Below are 7,248 nucleotides of genomic sequence, written 5' to 3' on the forward strand. Positions count from 1 at the left end.
ATTGACTAAAGGATTTTTCTTAGGGATAAAAATTCAATTCAGTGATAAAGATAGAATTTCATTTTTAAAGAACCCAATCTCAAATGGGACACCGATCAAACCTAAATTTTGACCTATAAATGGACCTCTAATTCACTTCCAAGGACGCACAACAATTGGAAGAGAAATACACAAAAAATGAGAGAAAAAAAAATGGAGAAAAGAGTAATAAAGAATTTTTTAACAAAAGAGTTTCTAAAGAAATTTTTGGAAATTTAAGAGTTGTGAGAGTTTGGTTTAATTTAGTCAGTGTAATTGGGCGATTCCAAAAGCCTAGAAGATTCAAATTGGTGTTTTTGGCTTTTTTTTTTTAATTTTTTAGAAATTTTTGGAAAATTGGATGAACTTGAATTTTTTAGTTGAATTTTTGACAAGATTCTAGTTTTCTAATAGGGTTTTGGCAACAATTCCAGATTCAAATAGCAATACACAGATCTTGGCCAAACTCCAACGATATGCCAACGGCAATACCCTAATTTCAATGAGGTTTGAATAGTTGGCCACTAGTGTTCATCTATGTAGAAAGAAGCAACAAAAAATATAAAAAGGAGAGAGAGAGAGAGAGCAGAGGAAATTTGAAAGGAAAAATAAAATTTTCAAGCTTTTATACTTGTTAAAAATGACATTGTTTGGAGCTTTTTAAATACCCCAGGATCTGCGTTTCAATCCACTAGCCAACTTGACCTGTTTGCATTCAACCCACATCCTGTTCAGCCATCTTTTACACCAAGCTAAGCTACTTCAGTCATATTTGTTTCTGCAGCCAAGCCACCGAGTTAGTACATTGAGTTGAGCTTGTTTTTATTTTTTATTTTTCTTTTTTTATTATTTTATTTATTTACTAATTAGTTAATTAATTAACTTATTTAATTATTTGAATAAGTTTCTTAATTTTTCAAAAATTGAGGAAAAGTTAAAATATTAATTTTCCTTAAAGCAAAAAAAAAGATAATTTCAAAAAAATTTGAAAAAAATAAATATCTAATTTTCCTTAAACAAAAATGATTTTTAAATTTGAGGAAAAAGTTAGAGTATTAATTTTTTTTCTTCAAAAATAATCTCAAAATTTTAAGAAAAAAGTTGAAATTTCAAATTTTCCTTAAAACAAAGATAATTTGAAATTTTAGTGGAAAGAGTTGAAATATCAATCTTTCCTACAAAAAAAAAAAATAATTTCAAAAAATGAGGAAAAAATTGAATTATTAAAATTTCCTTAAACAAAAATAATTTCAAAAAAAAGGAAAAAGTTGAATTATCAATTTCTCCTTGAACAAAAATAATTTAAAAACTTTTGAGAAAAATGTTGAAATATCAAATTTTCCTTTAAAACAAAAATAATTTTAAAAACTTTTAAAGAAAAAATTGAGTTATCAATTTTTACTTTAACAAAAAATAATGAGGAAAAAAGCTAAAATATAAAATTTTCATCAAATAAAATTAATTTCAAGAAAATTGAAGAAAAAGTTGAAATGTCAATTTTTCCTTAAGATAAAAAGAATTTTAAGAAAATTGGAGAAAAGAGTTGAAATATCAATTTTTCTTGAAATTAAATTTTTCTAAAATTTCAAAAAAATAAGATATATAGTAAATAATACGGCAATAAAGGCTCTACAAAAGAAATAATAGTTTTTTGTATATTCTTGATGTGAGGAATCCTTTTAATTTTATGTCAAAATATTAGAGTCAATTGAAAATAATTCTTAATACATGTAAGTTTTTTTACGCTTAATGGATAACGCAAAAATAGCTTATACCATTTTTTGATGGCGTTGTGAGGATGCTATAACATTTCTCATATGTAATCGCACTTCCGGTCTTAATTTGATTTCATAGACTAAAATTTACCTTTTAAAGATATCCAAATCAAACTTGAGATTTCTCTTGAAAATGGGATAGATTTAATTAGTTGGTTAATTACATCTAAACAAAAAAAATTAATGACGACTCCTAAGTCCATATGTAACTATAGGTTTTTGAACTTATACGTCATAACAATGACATTATTCCACATCCATTAACTATTATGTTTCATGTAATCTTATATTAAGTTGAGTCACTTACCAATTAATTTTAAATTACATACTTAACAATTATCTTTTTTTGTATTAGTTAAAGTTAGGCACAAGTTAGCTATCGTCTAGCATATGCATATATATAGCACCAAGGGGACCTCTCTAAAAGTTTGAAGACAGCTAGAAGTATCCCTTTTGACCTTCTCCTTATCTCCCATTCCATTGATGTTCCTTACATAAATGAAAAAGTGCACTTTCGTCCTTTCCTTTCCCTCATGATCCCTTGCCTAACCATCCATAGAGAGCTGTTTAGTTTAGGATTATTATTGCAGTCAGGAAAAGTTTGATTTAAAAAAAAAGTTCTATAAGTGTTGTAAAAAATTATTGTGAAAAATTATGATTTAAGATTTCTAAATGTTTGGTATTGCTGTGAAAAATTAAAATATTTAAAAAGTACATAATATTGGAAAGGAAAATAGATTATTTTTATAAAAATAAATAATTGAAAGAATATTTGATAATTTTGTCTCCAAACAATAAATTTTAAATTGCAACTGCATCTCTCAATTACATTTTGCGGTTAACTCACTTTTAACGATCAAAAAATACTTTTAACACAAATCATAGTGTGTTTAGTATGTTTTTACTTTTAAAAACTGCATTTCAAAATCCAAATACAATGCTATATGAAACCTTATTTTTTTTCTTTTGGGAAAATGTATTTACATAAGTAATCTTTTGCTTTGCGTAATTATGTACAATAGTTGTTTGGAATTTTCTATGCATCCCGACTTGTATTTATATGACTGTGAGGGCCCGAGTTTGGAATAAACTTGATTTTTTTCCTGTATATTTAAAATGAATTTTTTTATGTACCAAAAACAAGGAAGAATTCTATGCATATAGAAGCTGAGGGGAGCGTGATGTATATACAAGCTCAAGCCCGTTTTATAAGCTCGAAATTTATTGTATATATATTGCTTAATAAATATAAGAACAGAAATGCTCCAAAGTAGATGGTAATTACAATAAAAGTAAATTCGAAGTTTAGCTTATTTGATTTCTATAATTATTATGAATAAATGATATTTAATAAATCTGAAGATTAAATCTCAATACATATAATTTCTTTTTAAATTATAAATTTTTTAAACTAAAAAGATTAGAACAAAATTACGTAGCACACAAATTATTTCAATTAATGAAACTTTTTGTTGATAAGGAGCTATTTTCTTATAGATAACAGATCTTTTGGTCTCATTTTACAATGTCATGATATTCCGAAATATAGTGGATCGGTATATTTATTTTTTGTTTATTATGTTTTGGTTTTCTTAGACTGACATCTGCTCTAATCCATCTTAATTGATAAAATCATTTTGAAAAGAGAGAGAAGAAGGAATGATAGCAATCTAGAATGTCATACGGTGATACAATATAAATATGATATGAAAAATATATATGAAAGTGATATAATTTAAAATTTTAATAATTATTATATATGAGTTTAACAAAATAAAAATAAAAATTTTCTATTTTCATGTGGACATAAATTATGTTACATAATCTTCATTTAAAACATAATACAAATATATAAATTATAATATTTTATACTATATTGATACACAAATCATTAGGTCTAAATGATATTGCTATACATTTAAATAATGAAAACTTTTGGTAACTATTTATTTAACGTTAATCTGCCAAAATGCTTTTAAAGATTATCTCTAGGTTTTTAGTACAAAGGATAATTGTTTACTTTTTTTTAGGACAAAAATAATTAAATGATTTTTAAAAACACACACGTGTGTGTGTCTATATATATATATATATATATATATATATCAGCTGTGGTAGTCTTCCCTTAAGAAGAGAGTTTGAATGACAATTACCTTATCAGGTTTGAATGAGATTTTTTAATCTTAATTTCTTTCTACTTAGATAACAATTCTAGTTTGTTTTATTTTTGGCCAAAGATCTCTCATCACATGTAGTTTTATATATGCTTTTTGTGTGTGTGCGCGCGCATATTTATGGTTAATTCATGTTCATAGTCTACTCTGTTTAATTTGGACTTATTTCGGTAGTTGGAAGGACCTGAAGCTGATTCTATCCAAGGCTTGATCACATCTGTGCTGCGTCCAATATTCATATAGTTCACATTTTCCACTTAATTATCATGGCAGCAGCATCAATTACATCGACGTTCTTCACGCTGGCCTCTCCATCATCCTGGAATTCGACGAATAAATCAAAGATTTGCTCGCAATGACTCGACAGTAGTTCAAATGCGAATGGAAAGACGGTTAAGCTTTCTCAGGACGGTGGTTTGAAGATCAAATCGCACGCTCAAGCAATCCTTGATGATGAAAGTCCAGTAACATCAATGATAGAAAGCCTGAAAGATGAGGAGATCATGACTTCACCACCTGGTATGAACTACACCTATAACCTTCTTCTTGTTCTTGTTCCTCTTGTTCCTCTTCTGACCAGAACCTTTACTTTGCAGCAATAATGCAACACTTGATACTGGCAGGAAGATTGATAAAAGGAGGGCGTGTTTTCCAGCAGAATGTTTTAATTAGATCATTCGAGGTAGACCCTGACTACAAAGTTTCAACAAAGGCTATAATGAATTATTTACAGGTAGGTTACATATATAATCCTTTTACATTAGAGCTGATTAGAATCAATTAAATTTATATTGTATATAATGTACTGCATCTGATATTTATATAGTTTCTTGGTCTCGCCTCGTGCATTTTCTTCTTGTATAGGAAGCATCATTTATCCGTAGGAAGAAGATGGGGATGTCAGCCGATAACCTTAATGGTGTAACGCCAGAGATGAGTAAAAGGTACTTGCTCTGGGTATTCCGCCGCATGCGTATTGAGGTGGATCGCTATCCTTCTTGGTAAGTCAAAATTTTCTCAATAAAATTTCTTGGGAATTAATTCATCATTTTGGCAAGAGCCAGTATGACTGTTAGAAGAGAAAGTACCGGTCGATGACGAATTAAGTTTCTATGTTTTGAAGGGGTGATGTTGTTAAGGTATACCACAGGTTTTCTACATCAGGAAGGGCTGGTTTGCGTTTTGACTGGACTATCAATGACATCAAGACGGGCCAAACTCTAGTTCGAGCATCATGGTTAAACATGTTGCCTTTAAATCATCTCTTTTCTACTATTTTCAGCTTCAATGTCCTTAATCATTTATTGATTCCTCTAGGGACGCTTGGTATAATTGACTTAGGTTTAATTTAGTAATATTGTTGAACGTAGCTTTTGCATTAAAAATTAGTTTTGATCCAATTTTAATACTAAACAATAAAAAATATGGCTTTTCAATTTAAAATTTTGATTTTTCAAACCCAAACAAAAAAGGCTTGAGGTATTTTTGTTGGGGAAAAAGTGTATTTGAGATTAAAATTATTAAATTATTTTTATATTTTTAATAATTTATTATTTAAATATATCTTTTTAAATATGTCAATTACTCGTATTATTTTTCACAATAGTATAAAACATTAAAATTTTTAATCACATTTTTTAAACACATTTTTCTTTATCCAAACTTTTTTGAATCGTAATAGCAATGCTAAAGTAACATTATTGTTGGCAATTTGCAGCTTAGCTGTAATGATGAATAAGAAAACAAGAAAATCATGCAAGTTGCCAGAGGAAGTGAAGCAGGAGCTAAAACCTTTTATTACGACTGGCGCTGAGCCTATAGTTGAAGCTGAGAGAAATTCATGTCCCTACGTTGAGACAATAGATCACATCCGAACTGGATTGACTGTAAGTATAGTGTTGTATGTTGCCATATATGATTAATTGGCTTAAGTATTATTGCTAATACGCTTAATTAATAATTCTCTAAACAAAATTGTTATTTTCCCCAAATATGCAGCCTGGATGGAATGACTTGGATTTCAACTACCATGTGAATGCCAAGTATCTTGACAGGATTTTGGAGGTAAGAATTAAGTTCCATCATTTTTATAATTATTAACCTCCATCAAATTATCACAATCTTTAAATTCGGAATTTAATTTTTCACGCAACCATCCTTCAAATATGGTATTTAATAAATTTAAAGTTTAAACTTCAATACCTCTAATTTCTTTTCTCATTCTCATGCTTTGAATACTATGTAAAAATAAATAAATAAATAAATTATCATCAACTTTTTCCATTCATAGTTCACTCCATACTTAGTCAAATTTTTTTTATTTGAGAAAAAAATTAAAATTTTACTCTTTTAATTAAAAGATATCAATCATTGACATATTTCTTTGATTTGACGCATCCATAAGAAAAAAAAAACTTAGGAACATATATAAGCAGTATTATTGAATTAATTGTTGATTTGGTTTTTAGATGGCTCACCCCTCTAATTTTATTGAAGCTTACATTGCTTATTTTCAGAGTACTCCTCACTCACTTATATATGGCCACGAGCTTTCTAAAATAAATTTGGAGTACCGAAAGGACTGCTTGAAAGCTGATGTGATCCAATCTTTATCCAGAGTTGTGAACAATGGAACCAATAGGAATTGGGAAACTGAATTAGAGCATGTACTTCGCCTTGAGAGTGGACCTCAAGTTTTAAGGGCAAGGACAGCTTGGAGGCCAAAATCTATCTGCCAAAAGTCCTAGGCATAACAATATTTAAGGAGCTAGCTCATTCTAGTTATATAGCTAAAAACAATAATAAATGAAAAGTACATTGAATGAAAAATAAATACTATTTAAAATAATTAAAAATTATAATTATAATTTTCTCAACGAATAAAGTACATTACTTTACTTTTGAATTGAACAATTATTTTAAACTTTTAATTTCACCGATGACAGTTTCAAATAAAAAAAAAAGTTGATATTTTTATAATTTGACTTAAAACCTTACAATAAGTCATTAGTCATACGAATATGCATGTCATGGACATAAAAAAAAATCTTAAATTTCACATCAAACATAATCGAAAGGTCAATGAAGTATAAAAAGATTCACATCATTTTTTTTTATAAGGTACTTTTTGTAGGATAAAACCGTAAGGTCAGGGGGTCAGAGTGAACAATACCTCACAAGGGTGTGAACCGTGACGGTCAAGCTGATCTGAGACTTTGGAATGGTGAATACCCGAGTCCCAGAACCACGCGTGTTCGAACATTAAGTCTTAACCCGTGACA

General features: G+C 28.5%; 1 pseudogene; it reads left to right on the plus strand.

Moving 5' to 3' along the window:
* Window positions 1-4,233: 4,233 nt before the first annotated feature.
* LOC149517338 (acyl-[acyl-carrier-protein] hydrolase FATB2, chloroplastic-like) lies at window positions 4,234-6,714 on the plus strand (annotated as a pseudogene).
* The last annotated feature ends 534 nt before the right edge of the window (window positions 6,715-7,248 follow it).

Source organism: Durio zibethinus, chromosome 8, assembly GCF_047325235.1.
Source record: "Durio zibethinus cultivar Kanyao isolate XHJ-2024 chromosome 8, ASM4732523v1, whole genome shotgun sequence".
NCBI lineage: Eukaryota > Viridiplantae > Streptophyta > Magnoliopsida > Malvales > Malvaceae > Durio > Durio zibethinus.